An 18,352-nucleotide genomic window follows, 5' to 3' on the forward strand; every position below is an offset into this window, starting at 1 on the left:
CCATTTAGTCTCTCAAATCGGGATTTTTTATTTTAGAAATTTTCTTCAAAAACCAACATTTTTCCTCAACCCAAAACACAATTTAAATGATAAAAACAAAAATAAAATCATGGAATATATTAAATTCTAGGTGAAGAACACTTACCCAATCGATTTGCTTGAAAAACCCACAAAGAATCGCTCAAAACCGAGCTCCACAAGTCAATATATGATAAAAATGATCCAACCCTCAATTTGAGAATATATTTTTTCTACCCGGGTATTTGTGCATCGCGATCGCAGAAGAAAAGATGCGATCACGTAGAAGGAAAATAGCTACTGTCCAAAACGCGATCGCGGAAGGGCTTATGCGTTCGTGTAGTGAAGGAATTATCTGCTGCCCAAAGCCATTCTTTGCGATCGCGAAGAGGAAGATGCAATCGCGTTCAAGGAATAATTTGCTGCCCAAATGAAAGAACTATGCGAACATGGACATAGAAGATTTGAACGCTAAGAAGGAGCAAATAGACTTCCGTGATCGCCAACGTGGTCATGCAAATGCGTTGAACAATTAATACCTCCTTCAAAACTACTCTTCGCGATCACGGAGGAGCAGAAGTGAACGCAAAGAAGAAAACCAGCTGACAAATAACAACAATTCAAAATAGGAGAAAAATGGCCCGTAGCCCACCCGGAACACACTCGAGGCCCCCGGGACCCCGTCTAAATACTCAAACAAGTTATATAACCTAACATGGACTCGTTCAAAGTCTCAAATCACATCAAACAATGCCGAAAATGCAAATCGCACCATGAATCGAGCTTATGAACTTCCAAATCTTCCAACTTCTAGAACTCACGCCGAAATCTATCAAATCAACCCGGAATGACGCCAAATTTGGCAGACAAGTCCAAAATGACATAACAGAGCTGTTCCAACTCTCGAAATTACATTTGATCCCGATATCATGAAAGTCAACTCTGGGTCAAACTTCTCCATTTTCCAAACTTCAACTTTTCCAACTTTTGCCGAAATGCCTCAAATTACCCTACAGACTTCCAAATCTGAATTCGGACGCACACCTATGTCCAAAATCACCATACAACGCTATTAAGATCATCCAAAACTCATTTCGGAGCCGTTTATACAAAAGTTAAATTTCGGTCAAATTCTCACTGCTTAAGCTCTCAAAACTAGATTCATTCTTCCAATCCGATTCTAAATCATCCGGTAACTGAATTCAACCATGCACGCAAGTCGATAAACATAATATGAAGCTTCTCAAGACCTTATGTCGTTGAACGAAGCTTAAATTCTTAAAACGATCGGTCAGGTCGTTATAATGCTTCACTTCAATATCAATCACAAAACATTTAATTCGGGGTTTCATATCCTCAACACTAAGTTTAGACGAGTTACTTATCTTGAACTAGCCAATTCCAACACCGAGAAAGCCAAGCGATACTCTAAAAATACCATCACACGCGTAGTGACCTCCAAACGGCTCACAACTAGCCGAAAGTAACTCAAATACATCAGATAAAGCCCAAGGAACAATTACAAATGATAAAGATAGAATCCTACATCAAATCCAAAATCCGGCCAAAAATCACACCCGGGCCCACATGACAAAACTCACAAAATCCGACAACCCATTCAATTACGAGTCCATGCATACTAGTTTCACTCAAATCCACTCTAATTCGGTGTTCAAAACTCAAAATTCATATTATGAAACTTTAGGCCAAAATCCCCAATTTGCTCTTTAAAATTCCTCAACCAAGAGCTAAAATCGAAGATAGATTCATGAAATATGACCAAAATCGAGTAGATAACACTTACCCCAATTCATATGGTGAAAATTGCTTCAAGAATCGCCTCCATCCGAGCTCTCTAGCTCTAAAAATGCAAAAATAGCTGAAACCCTTGAAATAGAGTACTTTATAATCTGCCCAGGCATTTAGCCTATGCTATCACGGACAAAATAATGCGATAGCGAAGCACAAAATTTTCCAGCCCCTTTTTCTTACTCTATGCGATCGCGGCCATTCTCCCGCAATCGCGAAAAATAATTTTTTCCAACAGCCTTTTCCAACTCTTTCGGATGACCTCTAGTATAATGGTCATAAATTTTTGTACAAAACTCCAAATTACAATTGGTTTGACTTCCTAAAAACTAGACATCAAGAGATACAACTTTCATATTTGGATCATCTCCAAATTCCTTATAGATTGTGAGATATAAGCTTCCAATGTCGAGTCAGTGCAACAGAGATTTTACTCTATGCGACCGCGTGAAGGCTTCCGCAATCGCATAGCACAACTCCGTTTTCCCTATTTTTCTCTTTGTTAACGCGGCCAGATCTACGCTAACGCACTGTACGCCCCTGAAGTAAAAAACTAGCAACTAGAAATGGCCTAGAAATAGTCCAAAACCACCCCAAAACTCACCCGAACCCTTCGGGACCCTGTCCGAACATACCAACAAGTCTCAAAACATATTACAGACTTAATCGATGCCTCATATTACATCAAACAACGCTAAAAATACGAATCACACATCAATTCAAAATCAATGAACTTTGAACATCAACTTCATAACTGATGCCAAAACCTATCAAATCATAACTGATGCCAAAACCTATCAAATCATGTCTGATTGACCTCAAATTTTGCACACAAGTCACATTTGACATTACAGACCTGCTCCAACTTTCGTAATCAGAATCCGGCCCCGATATCAAAAAGTCCACTCGTGGTCAAACATTCCAAAATTCTAACTTTCACCATTTCAAGCCAAATTCTACTACGGACCTCCAAATCGCAATATGGACGCGCTCCTAAGTACAAATACCCAACAGAGCTAACAGAACCATCAAAAATCCAATCTGAGGTCAAATACTAAAAAGTCAAACTTGGTAAAACCTTTCAAATTTTAAAGCTATCTCATAATCATTCTTCTAAATCAATTTTGAATAACTTGAAAACCAAAACCGACGATTCATATAAGTCATAATACCTCATACGGAGCTACTCATGCCCGAAATAGAGCGAAGTGTAAATTCTCAAAACGACCGGTCGAGTCGTTACAATTTTTCTTTCCAATGTTCTTTCATCTAATGAACTAGTGTCATTATTCCTTAGATTCCTCATTTCTTGTTTGCAATCTTTATTTTTTAGTCTGTTATTTTATGTTAAGTTCATTTTGAGTGTGTAGCGTTCACTTAATTGTTGGAATTGATGCATCAATATGTCATACCATTATAGAAATTCCTTTTCAACTGTTTAAGGCAAATTACTTTTATCTAGTGCTTCCTCTTACTCTATTTTCTGATGTTATACTCGATTTTATGCTCTCTAAGCAAAAATGATGTGAAGATATCCAGGGGTTTACTGTTATGTTACCTAGAAATTGCTAATTGCAAAGACCAAAATGATATATATTTTATAGTTTGTCCATAATAGTAGATATGAGGCTGTAACTCTCTGATTATAAAAAAAGAGACCCTCTCTCCTCACTATATTTAATGACTTACCTTCGAATAGAAAGTAGGTAGTTCAACGCTTTTCATTTTTATCTTTTTCGTAAACTGATAGGTGATGCAGGACACTAGGTGAATATTTTTGGTTGCAACGGCATTCAAAAAGTACACAAGATGGGTGGCCATCTCCCAATTCCTTATAGATTTCGAGATATAAGCTGCCAAAGTCAACCCTATACAACACAAATTTCTTCTTCGCGATTTTCAAATATCTTTCAGGACAACCTATAGTTTACCATCTGTAACTTTTTGTACACAACTTCAAATGCTAAATGGTTTGATTTTGTGAAAACTAGACACAAAGGACTACAACATTCTTTTTTGGATCATCTCCAAATTCCTTATAAATTGCAAGATATAAGCTTTCAAAGTCGGGTTAGTGCAGCAGAAAGTTTCCTCTATGCGATCACAAAAGTTCTTCCGTGATCGCAAATCACTGGCCAATTTCTCCCATTTTACTCATCCCGAAAGGCCATCTTCACACGATCGCATAGCACCCTGCTGTAGCCAGAAACCACTAGTTAAAAATGACCTAGAAATGGTCCGAAACTATCCCAAAACTCACCTGAGCCCCTCAAGAACCTGTCTGAACACACCAACAAGTCTCAAAAAAATAACACGAACTTAGTCGAGGCCTCAAATCACATCAAACAACGGTAAAAACATGAATCACATCCCCAAATCAAGCCTAATGAAACTAAGAAATTCCAACTTCTACATTCAATATCAAAACCTATCAAATCAATTCTGATTGACCTCAAATATTGCACAAGTCATAATTGACATTACAGACATACTCCTACTTTCAGAATCGAAATCCGACCTCGATATTAAAAAAGTCTACCCCGATCAAACTTCCAAAAACCTTCAACTTCCAGCTTTCGCCAAGCGACCTCGAAATGACTTACAAACTTCTAAATTCACATCCGGATGCACTCCTAAGACAAGAATCATCATACAGAGCTATCCCCACTATCGGAATCCCAAACGGATATCGACAACATTAAAATACACTTCAACCCAAACTTATGAAATTCTTCCAAAATGCTAACTTTCCATCATAAGCACCAAATGCTTTCGGGTCACCCAAAACCCGATCTGTCACGACCCAGATTTCCCACCATCGGGAGCCGTGATGCCGCCTACTATTGGAGTTAGGCCAGCCAAGTATTAAAATATTGCTGATAACATTCGCAACAATATAAATAAAATGAGGCAATTAAATAAAAGCGGAAGTCTTTAAACTTAGATAACTGAAATCAGATGCAGAAGTCTAAATACATCTCTACCCAGAGTCTGGTGTCACTAACTCACGAACTACTAGAGAGTACTACAAACAAGGTTTGAATAAAAGATACAATACTTTGTTCCGATACAAAAGGTAAACAATCTAAGTAAAATAGGAAGGGACTCCGGCCTGCGGACGTCAGCTAGGCTACCTCAAAAGTCCCTGGACTGAAGTCAGCTCCCGATCAAATCTTACTACTGAGGTCCAAACGCTGCTCCTAGATCTGTGCAAAAAGATGCACAGAGTGTAGCATCAGCACAACCGACCCCATGTACTGGTAAGTGCCTGACCTAACCCCGGCAAAGTAGTGACGAGGCTAGACAGGACCTACCGAAAACAACCTATGCAAATATATGCAATAAAAGGAAATATACAGAATTTAAACAGCTAAGAGGGGGGATCATGCTATGGGGGTGTAGCAGTTCAGATATAAAGTCAACAAATAGAGAAGTAAAACTGTACAATAGCAACATTTAAGGAGAACAGGTTAATCATTAGATGCACGACACCAACCTTCGTGCTTTCGCTCTCGTTCTCACCAAAATAATACACGGCAATAACCTTCGTGCTTTTCCTCACATAAACTCTGATATCAAGGCACGTAATGACCCTTCATGCATAAATATTCAAAACATGGCACAGAATGACCCTTCGTGCACAAATATTCAAAACATGGCACAGAATGACCCTTCGTGCATAAATATTCAAAACATGGCACGGAATGACCCTTCATGCATAAATATTCAAAACATAGTACGGAAAGACCCTTCGTACATAAATATTCAAAACATGGCACGGAATGACCCTTCGTGCTTTACACTTTTTCCTCACAATAGCAAACAATGCACGGCATCACCCTTTGTGCTTTAACGCTCTTCCTCACCCAAACAACAATCACAAACAAAGGGGCAAGGAAGTAGACAAATAATGGTAGAAATCCAGGCAAGGGAATACAATTAAACAGCTACATCCCGGCAAGGGAACAATATCAATAAATCTCAACATCCCGGCAAGGGAACATTTACATCACTTTCTCTTTTGATCACTTCTTGCTCAATTATCATATTCTCGTTCGAGCCAACGCTCCAAGAATGTACAACTCATAATTCTTCCTCAAACTCTTCACATTATATGAAATTGTATCAATTTAACAAGGAAGAGGTATCACAAAATCCGAATAAACACAAATAAGATTTACGGTCATGCTAGACTCCGGTGTATAGATACTCGTCACCATGCCTATACACCGTACTCAACAATTAGCAAATAGCAAACAACACTCTAATCCTATTCCCTCAAGCCAAAGTTAGAACAAACACTTACCTCGAATGCTCCAAACTCAACTCAAGCCTCTAGTATAGCTTTACCCCTCGAATTCGGCTCCAACTCAGTCAAATCTATGAAATATTGACTTTACAATATTAATAATAGCTAAACAAACTAAACCCAATGCCTAAATATGAATCTCTAAGCTTTCCCCCCTAAATTCCAAAAATCGACCCCGGACCCGCTTGGTCAAAACACGAGGTTCGGACCAAATTCATATCACCCATTCATCCACGAGCCTAAATATAAAATTTGTTTTCAAATTCGACCCCAAAATGAGGTCTAAATCAAAGAAAATCGAAAAGCCCTAACTCTACCCTTTTCTCCCAATTTAAACCCTAGATTACATGATTTAAACTTAGGAATTCAATAATTAATTATGGAAAATGAAGAAAATAAGTGGGAATTTACTAAACCAAGTTGTCTTGAAGAATGGGGGCTTCAATGGACTCCTAAGTGCTTGGGGAAGAAGAAAGCTCGTGAGTTTTTGAATGAATCCCGTAGCTACTGTCTTTGGTTTTTAGAAATATAACTGGGCAGAATTTGCTCTATGCGATCGCGGAGGGAGTTATGCGATCACATAGTGGAAAGGAAGTTGGCTATTGCGATCGCATGAGGGAGATTGCGAACGCATAGAAGAAAACGACTGTGCACTCCAGGTTTGGACTTAATGAAACGCGATCGCGGAATAAAGATTGTGTTCGCATTGAAGGAGCTGGCTAAGCTATGCGATCGCGGATGAATCTATGCGATCACATAGAACAAATGCGGGGCACCTGAAGGATTACTCTATGCGATCGCGATGCTACCTATGTGATCGCATAGAACTAGATACCAGAACATCAGAACTGAAACTTCTGCAACTTTTCTAAGGCCAAAACCACTCCGAAACACTCCCGGGCGCGAGGGGCTCCTAACCAAACATACACACTAACTCAACAACATCCTACAAACTCAACTGTGCGATCAAATCGCCAAAATAACATCATAAACGAGGAATCAAACCTCAAAATCATCACTTTTTCATCAAACTTCATAAACTTTCAAACTTAGATTTAGGTCCGAAACACGTCAAATGACGTCTGATTTCAACCAAATTTCACAGGAAGCACTTAAACCACATATAAGACCTGTACTGACGCCGGAACCAAAATACTGGCCCGATACCAATGCTTTCTAATCCATTTTCATTTCAAATTTCCAAATAAATTTCAGAAAAACAATTTCTTTTAAAAAATTCATTTCTCGGGCTCAGAACCTCGGATTTCGATTCCGGGCATACGCCCAAGTCCCATATTTTTGTACGGACCCTCCGGGACCGTCAAATCACGGGTCCGGGTCCGTTTACCCAAAATATTGACCAAAGTAAACTTTACTCATTTTAATACCAAATTTTAGCATTTTCCACAGAATTTTACATATAAGCTTTCCGGCTACGCACCCGGACTGTGCACGCAAATCGAGGCAACTAAAACTAAGGTTTTCAAGGCCTCAGAAGCACGGAAAAAGGAAGAAAACAGGTGATGATCCTTTGGGTCGTCACATTCTCCACCTCTAAAACAACCGTTCGCCCTCGAACGGACAAAAGAAAGAAGTACCTGAGTCGGGACATAGATGAGGATAACGGCTCCGCATATCAGACTCGGACTCCCAGGTCGATGCCTTAGGAGGCTGACCTCTCCACTGAACACGAATCGAAGGAAAACTCTTCGACCTCAACTGGCGAACCTGCCGGTCTAGAATAGCTATCGGCTCCTCCTCATAAGATAAGTCCATTTCCAACTGGACAGTGCTGAAATCTAACACGTGGGATGGATCGCCATGATATTTCCGAAGCATGGACACATGAAACACTGGATGTACGACTGATAAGCTCGGTGGCAATGCAAGTCTATAAGCCACCTCTCCCACTCGATCAAGAATCTCAAATAGACCAATGAACCTAGGGCTAAGCTTGCCCTTCTTCCCAAATCTCATCACGCCCTTCATAGGCGACACCCGGAGCAATACCCACTCACCCACCATGAAAGCCACATCTCGAACCTTGCGGTCTGCATAACTCTTCTGCCTGGACTGAGCTGTACGAAGCCTATCCTGAATAATCTGGACCTTATCCAAGGCCTCCTGAACCAAATCTGTTCCCAATAACCGAGCCTCTCCCAACTCAAACCATCCAACTAGAGTCCGACAACGCCTATCATACAACGCCTCATAAGGAGCCATCTGAATGCTGGACTGGTAGCTGTTGTTGTAGGAGAACTCTGCTAACGGCAAAAACTGGTCCCACGAGCCTCCAAAATCAATGACAGAAGCTCGGAGCATATCCTCTAGAATCTGAATAGTCCTCTCGGACTGACCGTCCGACTGAGGATGAAATGTTGTACACAACTCAACCTGGGTGCCTCACTCTCGCTGGACTACTTTCCAGAAACGCGAGGTAACTGCGTACCTCGGTCCGAAATGATAGACACAGGCATACCATGAAGACGAACAATCTCCCGGATATAGATCTCAACTAACCTCTCGGATGAATAGAAGACTGCCATAGGAACAAAATGCGCTGACTTGGTCAGCCTATCAATAATGACCCAAACTGCATCGAACTTCTTCCGAGTCATCGGAAGTCCAGTAACAAAATCCATGGTAATCCTGTCCCACTTCCACTCAGGAAGCTCAATCCTCTAAAATAATCCACCAGGCCTCTGATGCTCATACTTAACCTGTTGACAATTCAAACATCGAGCCACATATGCAACTATATCTTTCTTCATTCTATGCCACCAATAGTGCTGCCTCAGATCCTGATACATCTTCGCGGCGCTCAGGGGAATAGAATACCGGGAACTATGGGTCTCCGCTAAGATCAACTCTCGAATCCCATCAACATTGGGCACACAAACTCGCCCCTGCAATCTCAAAACACCATCATCATCTAAGGTCACCTTCTTGGCACCTCCACGTTGCACCGTGTCTCTCAGGACACACAAATGGGGATCATCAAACTGCCGATCATGGATACGCTCCAATAATGAAGAACGAGCGACCGTACAAGTTAACACTCTACTAGGTTCAGAAATATCCAACCTTACTAACTGATTGGCCAAAGCCTGAATGTCCAAAGCAAGCGGTCTCTCACCGACCGAAATATAAGCAAGACTGCCCATACCGGCTAACTTCCTACTCAAGGCATCGGCCACCACATTGGCCTTTCCCGAGTGATATAGGATAGTGATGTCATAATCTTTCAACAACTCCAACCACCTCCTCTGCCTCAAATTCAACTCCTTTTGCTTGAACAAATACTGAAGACTCTTATGATCAATGAACACCTCACACACCACGCCATACAGATAGTGCCTACAAATCTTCAATGCGTGAACAATGGCTGCCTCTCCAAATCATGCACTGGATAGTTCTTCTCATGAACCTTCAACTGCCTCGAAGCATAGGCAATGACCTTGCCATCTTGCATCAACACTGCACCAAGTCCAATATGAGATGCATCACAATAGACTGTATAAGGCCCTGAACCTGTGGGAAAAACCAATACTGGTGCCGTAGTCAGAGCTGTCTTGAGCTTCTGAAAGCTCGTCTCACACTGGTCCAACTATCTAAACTTGGCACCCTTCTGGGTCAACCTGGTCATCGGGTCTGCAATAGATGAGAACCCCTCCACGAACCAACGATAGTGGCCTGCCAATCCAAAGAAACTCTGAATCTCTGTGGTTGATGCTGGTCTAGGCCAGTTCTTGACTGCCTCAATCTTCTTTGGATCAACCTGAATGCCCTCTGCTGATACAACATGACCCAGAAATGCAATTGAGCTCAAGCAGAACTCGCACTTAGAGAACCTAGCATATAACTGACTATCCCTCAAGGTCTGAAGAACCACTCTAAGATGCTGCTCGTGTTCCTCCCGGCTGCGGGAATATATCAAAATATCGTCAACGAAGACCATCACAAACGAGTCCAAATAAGGCCTGAACACTCAGTTCATCAAATCCATAAAGGCTGCTGGGGCATTGGTCAACCCAAATGACATAACCAAGAACTCATAATGCCCGTACCGAGTGCGGAATGCTGTCTTAGTGACATCGGATGCCCTAATCCTCAACTGATGGTAGCCAGATCTCAAGTCAATCTTTCAAAATACCTTGGCACCCTGAAGCTGATCGAACAAATCATCAATCATCTGTAGTAGATACTTATTCTTAATTGTAACCTTGTTCAATTGCCGATAATCAATACACATTCTCATCGAACCATCCTTTATCTTAACGAACAATACCGCCCCCCCCAAGGCGAAACACTAGGTCTAATGAAACCATCCTCATGCAAGTCTAGCAACTGTTCCTTCAACTCTTTCAACTCTGGCGGGGCCATACGATACAGCGGAATAGAGATGGGCTGAGTGCCCAGAGCCAAATCAATACAAAAGTCAATATCCCTGTCGGGTAGGTCTGAAGGAAATACCTCAGGGAATCACGAACAATAGGCACATAATCAATAGATGAAACCTCAGCACTGGAATCATGAACATACGCCAAATAGGCCAAACATCCCTTCTCGACCATGCACCGAACCTTCACATAAGAGATAACACTATGGGTAGTATGGCCAGGAGTCCCCCTCTACTCTAAATGAAGCATAACCGGTAAAGCTAAGGTCACAGTCTTGGCAGGAAAGTCCAAGATAGCGTGGTAAGCTGATAACCAGTCTACCCCCAGTATAACATTAAAATCGACCATGTCCAGAAGCAACAAATCTATTCGAGTCTCAAGACCCCCAATCACAAATACACAAGAGCGATGGACTCGATCTACAACAATAGAATCACCCACCGGTGTAAACACATAAATAGGAACACTCAAGGAATCACTAGGCATAACCAGATACGATGCAGGATAAGTTGACACATAGTAGCATGTATACCCTGGATCAAATAACACTGAAGCATCTCTATCACAAACCAGAATAGTACCTGCACCTCCACCTTTAATACCTTTACCTCCACCTCTAGCATCTCTACCTCCACCTCTAATATATCTACATCACCCTCTAATACCTCTCTCTAAGTGATGTGGAGAAACTTCTCCTGAAATAGCTGCGTGAATTGTTCTCAAGTCAAAGCTGATGACCAAACTGGTATAGCCAATCAATAAACCCTCTAACAGGTCTTGGCAGATCCAGACAAGCGAAAAGTAGCAAAATCAACCTTATTGGTCCTCACGATCCCCATGTCCTAGAGAACCTCATGACAGCTGTCTAGAAAATCTTAGGGATCCTCAGAAGATGCACCGCTGAAATTAGTAGTGAAGTGCTTGATGAAACTTATACAACCTCCACAAAGCCTCCAAAGACGTAGCTGATCTATCACCGGTCTGTGCTGCTACTCGGCTGAAGAAGCGGTACATGACTCGCCATTCAGGAAAGGACTAGAGTAGAGCTTCAATTTAGCGTTGAGAGAACAAAATCGCACAACAGGGAAGAATAGAAGTGAAACTTTTCCTAACTCTGTAGCCTCTAGGGGATAAATACAGACGTCTCTGTACCGACCCCTCAGACTCTACTGAGCTTGTCCGTGAGTTGTGAGACCTAAGTAACCTAGTGCTCTGATACCAACTTGTCACGACCCGGATTTCCCACCATCGGGAGTCGTGATGGTGCCTACTATTGGAGCTAGGCCAGCCAAGTATTAAAACATTGCCGATAACATTCGCAATAATATAAATAAAATGAGACAATTAAATAAAAGCGGAAGTCTTTAAACTTAGATAACTGAAATCAGATGTGGAAATCTAAATACATCTCTACCCAGAGTCTGGTGTCACTAACTCACGAACTACTAGAGAGTACTACAAACAAGGTTTGAATAAAAGATACAATGCTTTGTTCCGATACAAAAGGGAAACAATCTAAGTAAAATAAAAAGAGACTCCGGCCTGCGGAAGTCAGCTAGGCTACCTCAAAAGTCCCTGGACTGAAGTCAGCTCCCGATCAAATCCTACTACTGAGGTCCAAACGCTGCTCCTGGATCTGTGCAAAAAGATGTTCAGAGTGTAGCATCAGCACAACCGACCCCATGTGTTGGTAAGTGTCTTGGCTAACCCCGGCAAAGTAGTGACGAGGCTAGACAGGACCTACCGAAAACAACTTGTGCAGATATATGCAATAAAAGGAAATATACAGAATTTAAACAGCTAAGAGGGGGAGCATGCTATGGGGGTGTAGCAGTTCAAATATAAAGTCAACAGATAGAGAAGTGAAACTGTACAATAGCAACAGTTAAGGAGAGCAGGTTAATCAACAGATGCACGGCACCAACCTTCGTGCTTTCACTCTCGTTCTCACCAAAACAATACACGGCAATAACCTTCGTGTTTTTCCTCACATAAACTCTCATATAAAGGCACGGAATGACCCTTCGTGCATAAATATTCAAAATGTGGCACAGAATGACCCTTCGTGCATAAATATTCAAAACATGGCACGGAATGACCCTTTGTGCATAAATATTCAAAACATGGAACGGAATGACCCTTCGTGCATAAATATTCAAAACATGGCACGGAATGACCATTTGTGCTTTACACTCTTTCCTCACAATAGCAAACAATGCACGGCATCACCCTTCGTGCTTTAATGTTCTTCCTCACCCAAACAACAATCACAAACAAAGGGGCAAGGAAGTAGACAAATATGGTAGAAATCCCGGCAAAGGAATACAATTAAATAGTTACATCCCGGCAAGGGAATAATATCAATAAATCTAAACATCCCGGCAAGGGAACATTTACATCACTTTCTCTTTTGATCACTTCTTGCTCAATTATCATATTCTCGTTCGAGCCAACGCTCCAAGAATGTACAACTCATAATTCTTCCTCAAACTCTTCACATTATATGAAATTTTATCAATTTAACAAGGAAGAGGTATCACAAAATCCGAATAAATACAAATAAGACTTACGGTCATGCTAGACTCCGGTGTATAGATACTCGTTACCATGCCTATACACCGTACTCAACAATTAGCAATTAGCAAACAACACTCTAATCCTATTCCCTCTAGCAAAAGTTAGAACAAATACTTACCTCGAATGTTCCAAACTCAACTAAAGCCTCTAGTATAGCTTTACCCCTCGAATTCCGCTCCAACTCAGTCAAATCTATGAAATATTGACTTTACAATATTAATAATAGCTAAACAAACTAAACCCAATGCCTAAATATGAATCTCTAAGCTTTCCTCCCAAAATTCTAAAAATCGACCCCGAGCCCGCTTGGTCAAAACTCGAGGTTCAGACCAAATTCATATTACTCATTCATCCACGAGCCCGAATATATAATTTGTTTTCAAATTCGACCCCAAAACGAGGTCTAAATCAAAGAAAATCGAAAAGCCCTAACTCTACACTTTCCCCCCAATTTCAACCCTAGATTACATGATTTAAACTTAGGAATTCAATAATTAATGATGAAAAATGAAGAAAATAAGTGGGAATTTACTAAACCAAGTGGTCTTGAAGAATATGGGCTTCAATGGACTCCTAAGTGCTTGGGGAAGAAGAAAGCTCGTGAGTTTTTGAATGAATCCCGTAGCTACTGTCTCTGTTTTTTAGAAATATAACTGGGCAGAATTTGCTCTATGCGATCGCGGAGGGAGTTATGCGATCGCATAGTGGAAAGGAAGTTGGCTATTGCGATCGCATGAGGGAGATTGCGAACGCATAGAAGAAAACAACTGTGCATTCGAAGTTTGGACTTAATGAAACGCGATCGCAGAATAAAGATTGTGTTCGCATTGAAGGAGCTGGCTAAGCTATGCGATCACGGATGAATCTATGCGATCGCATAGAACAAATGCGGGGCACCTGAAGGATTACTCTATGCGATCGCGATGCTACCTATGTGATCGCATAGAACTAGATACCAGAACATTAGAACTGAAACTTTTGCAAGTTTTCTAAGGCCAAAACCATTCCAAAACACTCCCGGGCGCGAGGGGCTCCTAACCAAACATACACACTAACTCAACAACATCCTACGAACTCAACCGTGCGATTAAACTGCCAAAATAACATCATAAACGAGGAATCAAACCTCAAAATCATCACTTTTTCATCAAACTTCATAAACCTTCAAACTTAGAGTTTTAGGTCCGAAACACGTCAAATGACGTCCGATTTCAACCAAATTTCACAGGAAGCGCTTAAACCGCATATAAGACCTGTACCGGACGTCGGAACCAAAGTACGGGCCTGATACCAACGCTTTCTAATTCATTTTCATTTCAAATTTCCAAATAAATTTCAGAAAAACAATTTCTTTAAAAAATTCATTTCTCAGGCTCGGGACCTCAGATTTCGATTCCGGGCATACGGCCAAGTCCCATATTTTTCTACGGACCTTCTGAGACTGTCAAATCACGGGTCCAGGTCCGTTTACCCAAAATATTGATGAAAGTCAACTTTACTCATTTTAATACCAAATTTTAGCATTTTCCACAGAATTTCACATATAAGCTTTCCGGCTATGCGCCCGGACTGCGCACGCAAATCGAGGCAACTAAATTGAGGTTTTTAAGGCCTCGGAAGCATGGGAAAAAAGGAGAAAACAGGTGATGACCCTTTGGGTCGTCACACGATCCGAACATACGCCCAAGTTCGAAATTATCATACTAACCTATTGGAACTATCAAATGTCGATTCCGAGGTCGTTTACTCAAAAGTCAAACCTTAGTTAACTCTTCCAACTCAAAGCTTTGATATGAGAATTTTCTTTCCAAATCAACTTCGAACTTCCCGAAATTCAATTCCGACCACACTTACAAGTCATAATACCTGAAGTGAAGCTACCCAAGGTCTCAAACCGTCGTATGACATGCTAGAGCTCAAAACGACTGGTCAGGTCGTTATATAAATATAGCTTTTCCATGACTGAAATTGTTTAACCATATTCAAATATGAACATATTTTAAAATATAAAAACCAAAAAAAATATTTATTTGAAATAATAAAAATAGATTTATTTAACAAACGATAGTTATTTATAGTTAGTAAAACTTTAAAAGCAATTCAAAGATATTTGTGTTTAATATTATTATTTAATAGTTTTATCTATTAATATTATTTATTTAAAAATACTAATACTATGATATAACCATAATAGTGTTGGATTGGTCAATTGTTACTATCCTTATTGGTAAAAACGTAAGTCTCCAAAGCTTTTGGATTGTCAATTCTCAATACGTTTTAAGTAAAGAATATGTCAAATATTGGTCAAAAGCTCTCAAAAAGCTGTAGAAGATGTTGAGAGCCTGAAGAACTAAAAAGTTGAAGAGTTAGCAGAAACTAGGTAATCAGCTTCTACCATCAAAGAAATGAACTAATTAAAATATTTTTAAGCAACATTCATATGAAACAATCAAACTAATGTATATTATCATCCTGATTAAACTTTGCAAGGAGGATAGGCGGTCAAAATCAATAAACTTATGTAATATATATTGAAATTTTCCTTCTTGCAAAGTTGAATCAGGATTGACAAGTTCTAGCTTAGGAGATCAAAATAATTTTGTTTTATTAGTACCTACTAAACTGCTGGTTGAGGCCATTAATGAACCTCCTAATCTTCTTTCTCTCGGTGGGAACTAACCAAACTGCATGACGAGCCAAGTCCGAAACCTCATCTCATATTGGGTAACAGACATGTCCTCTTGACGGAGCTGCTCGAACTGCCTACACAATTTCTCTCTGCGGATTTGTGGCACGAACTTCTCCAAAAAGAGAATGGAAAACTCAAGCCATGAAAGTGGTGTTGCACCAACTTACCTGCTCCTCTCATAAGTCTCCCACCATTTGAAGGCTGACCCAATCAGCTGAAAAGTAGTAAATGAGGCCTTATTGGTCTCCAGAATACCTACTGTGCGAAGAATCCACTGGCATCTGTCCAAGAAATCATGTGCATCCTCTGACTCATCTCCACTAAATGATAGAGGCTTAAGCCTCTCAAATTTCTCTAGCCTCATCTGTTCATCATCATTCATAATGGGACCCACCTGGGCCTGAGCAACTATAACCGGCTGGACTGGTAATGCCCGCGGTACCTGAAGTCCGTACACTACCTGCTCTAAATTACGGGCGACAAGGGTATGAGTGCATCCCCAGCCTGAGAAGTGGCTAGTGCAAATAGTCAATATCTAGGCCAAAGCCTCCTGAAGGCCTGGAAACACAATAGGCATAGATGATGCCTGAGCTATTCCCAACAGCTCAACTATATCTGGTATCTGCTCCTGAGGCTGGAGCAACTGGTGGGTCTATAGGTGCTGCTCTAGCTATTGTACTAGCTGTACATCGGCCTCTACCACAACCCCGACCTCTCGGGGCTCTAACTGGTGGTACTGGTGGCTATCCACCTGATCCGGTAGCACGTGTCCATCTGTTAGAGAATAGAATAATAAAAGTTAGTTCACGGAATCAACAAGTCATACGACCAGAATACAAGAAAGTGAAATTTTCCTAAGGGTTCGGCTACCTCTCGAAGATAAGTACAGACGTCTCCGTATCGATACGCAAGACTCTACTAAACCTGCTTATGACTCGTGAGACCTATGTAACCTAGGCTCTGATATCAACTTGTCATGACCTAAAATTTAATCTATAGTGATGGAGCCTATCTCGATACTAGGCAAGCCAACAAACGCAATTATTCACAAATTCTTTTAAGTTTGAAAACATAATAAATAAATTTAAGGGTAAAAATCTACAATTTCTGATACAAAATATTGTGTCTTTAAAAAAAATATACTTCCAAAATTCTGTGTCACTGAGTACATGAGCATCTAAATGATAACATAGTCTGAATGATAAAACACTATCTGAAAATATAGAATAGTACAAATAACTAAAAGAAAAGAGAGTGAAGGTCTGTGGATGCCAAACAGATACCTCGATAGTCTCCAACAGATAAATCCTTGAAATCTAGCAGTCACCATATCCAGATGTACTTGGATCTGCACACGAAGTAACAAAACTAACCTTTGGGCTGAAAGTAGTGACGAGCTCAACAGGTACAGTCCAGTATAGAAATAACAATACAAAAATATAGACATTTTTTCAAGTTCAACAAATGACTCAATACAAGTAAAATAAATCAACTCCGAAGGATATGAGGAATATGACATCTCTATATCTACATGCCAAATTATATGTTGTATGTGATGCACCATAATGGAATCTCATGTACTCACACTCTCAGAATACTCAATCACTCAGTACTGTGTATGGCCAATCCAGCCCAGGGAAGATCCATCAACAAGTATATATATCACTGACAGTCAATCACTCAGTACTGTATAAGGCCAATCCAGCCTAGGTAAGATCCATCTCACAATAGAAATAATTAGGCAAGATCCATGCCAGGGAAAATCCATCCCAAAATATAAATGATTCGGGCAAGATCCATGCCCAAGGAAGATCCATACCTTAATATAAATGATTCGGGCAAGATCCATGCCCAGGGAAAATCTATACCTCAATATAAAATTTATTGCGTTCATTGTGGGTGGGTGGGCCCCCGTGCAGACTCCGGAGGGGCTCCTTTAGCCCAAGTGCTATAATAAGCCAGATCCAGGCATAAAATAATAAAACATGTTGCGACATATAGCCCGATCCCATAAATATAACTCACAATCAGGCCCTCGACCTCACTCAGTCATTATCCTCTCCAGTCTTTCGGGCTCACAATGATATTGTAACGACCCGACCGGTCATTTTAAGTTTTTACACTTTGCTCGCCAGTTTTCAGGCATGACTTGACCCGTGTGATGTATTATGACTTATGTAAATTGTTGGTTTTGGTTTTCAAGGTAATCGGAATGAATTTGGAAGAACAGTTCTCAATTTGTAGCTTGAAAATTGAAAGGTTTGACCAAGTTGTAACTTGCTTGTATATGATCCTAGATTGGAATTTTTATGATTTGGTTAGCTCCGTTAGATGATTCGGGACTTAGGAGTGTGATCGAAATGCATTTTGAAGGTCAATGGAAGGTTTAGGCTTGAATTGGCGAAATTGAGATTTTGGCATTTTCGGTTAATAGGTGAGATTTTGATATAGGGGTCGGAGTAGAATTCTGGAAGTTGTAGTAGCTTCATTGTGTTATTTGTGACGTGTGTGCAAAATTTCAGATCATTCGGACGTGGTTTGGTTGGGTTT

The sequence above is a fragment of the Nicotiana tabacum genome, chromosome 16 (genome assembly GCF_000715075.1).
Source record: "Nicotiana tabacum cultivar K326 chromosome 16, ASM71507v2, whole genome shotgun sequence".
Classification (NCBI taxonomy): Eukaryota; Viridiplantae; Streptophyta; class Magnoliopsida; order Solanales; family Solanaceae; genus Nicotiana; species Nicotiana tabacum.